At 27.9% G+C, this 2,347-nt stretch overlaps 1 long non-coding RNA gene across 1 annotated transcript; it reads left to right on the top strand.

The window, feature by feature from the left end:
* Nucleotides 1-785: 785 nt before the first annotated feature.
* Nucleotides 786-2,144, top strand: LOC134692797 (uncharacterized). The gene is made up of 3 exons (XR_010102273.1): nucleotides 786-1,063; nucleotides 1,488-1,578; nucleotides 2,048-2,144. It is a non-coding gene; the product is annotated as an uncharacterized LOC134692797 (long non-coding RNA).
* Nucleotides 2,145-2,347: the final 203 nt, after the last annotated feature.

Raw genomic sequence — 2,347 nt, 5'->3', positions numbered from 1 at the left:
ATCTATATGCTAGAAATTGTCATTTGTAAATATAATGAATTATCGAAATTATTAGTTTTGAATACATGGATTTTTTTTTTTATCATTCTTTAATAATAATTTTTAATATAAAAAAAACCCAGATTTTATCTATGTGAATCAACATACTAGAAATGATTATTTGTAACTATAATGAAATGTTGAAATTACTAGTTTTAAATAACACATTTATTTAATGATTTTGATATTTTTAGTTTTTAATATAGAATACAGATTACAAATGTTAATGGTTCAATATTTGAATTTTTCGAAATTACTGTTTATATGTTCAATCACACTTAATTATGTTCAATGTTAGTTAAAAGCGAAGAAAAATCACACTAATAGAAAATAATAATGACAGTCTTTAGGAAAAGTTTAGCTTTCAATTTTGAAATGCTACATGTTCTTATCTGAAAACTATATTTAAAATAATAACCAGCGGCAAATTAATGTAATTTTCTCTAAACTTCAACAAGTATGAAAATCAATAATATTCGGTATTAAATCTTCATGAAATGCACTTACTTCCGGTTGAATTACCCAAATAATGGTGGTTGGATACGACAACCTTGTAATACACCACTGTTTTTGTTATAAAACCGAATTTCATTATAAAATCGTAAACGAGGACATGTGACATCCTGGTAAACAACAGGAACAATTATTAAAAGCATTTTAAATTAACTAAGTTTAAATGCCATGGTTAGATTAAAAAGGACACCAGAAACACGTACCAGTAGGGTCCTAGTCGATGTTTAGTTACATTTGTATTTTCAATTTTTCAGATAATTTTGTGAAAAGTCAGATTTTGTTAAAAAAATCATCAAGATGAACACAGCTATTCTCCTCATTGTCTTGCCATGCATTGTTGCCATAGCAACCGTATATGGGCAACAATACGGATATGGACAACAATACGGATATGGGCAACAATTGGGATATGGACAACAAATGGGATATGGACAAAGAAACGTTGCCCAGTATGCAGCTTATGCAGCCAACAGCCAACAAGCAGTCAAACAAGCTAGACTCTTCAACTATCGTAAGTTTTTGATAATTCTACATTTAACTTTTAATAATACAAATAACTATCGCTTTGATTTATGACAACACACTTGCATGTGAAACGATACTTTTTCTTGAGCATCAAACAATGTTTATGTAGTTTTCACACTGAATTGGTGTAATTTGAAGCATGCTGATTTCTTTTCTTTAATTTTTTGATACTCGTGGCATGCTATACTACTTTTTGTATCAGCTTTTTCAAGAAACATTTTTTAAAGATTATTCCATGAAAATGTTTTGAACCAAGATAATACTTAATCTTTTATTCCACGTAATTCTCAAAATTACCTATCTACATGAACTGGTCATTGGTTTTATTTCGTGAATTTTACAACTAGCATGAAGAAAATATAATATATATATATGAATATACAAATTCTGATTTTTATATACACTTTCAGTTCTTGGAGGACTCTATTTCCTCAACCTGTTCAACTTCACTGGAAACAAAATCGCCGGTTAGATTTGACCCTACAATTTCTGACTAGACTTGTAAGTATATCATTGGTATTGTTAAGCACTTTCAGTGGTTAAATCTATTTATGATTATGAAGGACATTATTAGTAATAACAATAAATGAAAATAGATACATACAAATTTAGATTGAGTAAATAACTATTTATCTATAATAAAAATACGACCAGACCTACAAATTTATTTTGTTGTGTGTCCAAATTATATTTCGATTTTATTAAACTTTAAAATTTAATAACCAAGTTATCTGATGACCTTACTTAGCTAGGTTAGCAGGGTTTTGGTCACACACATATATAATGACTTTTAACTTACTTTACTAAAAGCTAAAACTTTATTTTGACGTGGATTTTTTACTGAAGCATTTGCCTATGGAAAACCACATTAATGTAGCCTGTCTATATAATTATATATGTTTTATCAAAACAAATTTCAGTAATGCATTTTTAAATTTCCTTGTTATTAATTATAACTTTTTATTTTCAGATAATGTTGACAAAGAAATAACCCCTGTCAGCAGACGACTTTATGGAAAATGGCGGGAGGGAAAAAATGAAAATAAAATTTTTGAAAACGTATATAATATGTTGATTATTAATTACTTTTGCCTTTGATTAAGTAATTGCTTCTATTTAAAAAGAAGCCAGAAACTATAGGTCACAGTACAGCTTTCAACAATGAAAAAAATCTCATTGCGATTAACAAGCTACATGTCAAATGTATTACTAAAACAGTTCAAATGAGAAATATAAGGACCTGATTCATAAACAAAACAAAACACTAAAC

Source organism: Mytilus trossulus, chromosome 12 (genome assembly GCF_036588685.1).
Source record: "Mytilus trossulus isolate FHL-02 chromosome 12, PNRI_Mtr1.1.1.hap1, whole genome shotgun sequence".
In the NCBI taxonomy this organism is placed as follows: Eukaryota; Metazoa; Mollusca; class Bivalvia; order Mytilida; family Mytilidae; genus Mytilus; species Mytilus trossulus.
Note: the sequence above shows the minus strand (reverse complement) of the source record. Positions and strands in the feature narration are given on the sequence as shown.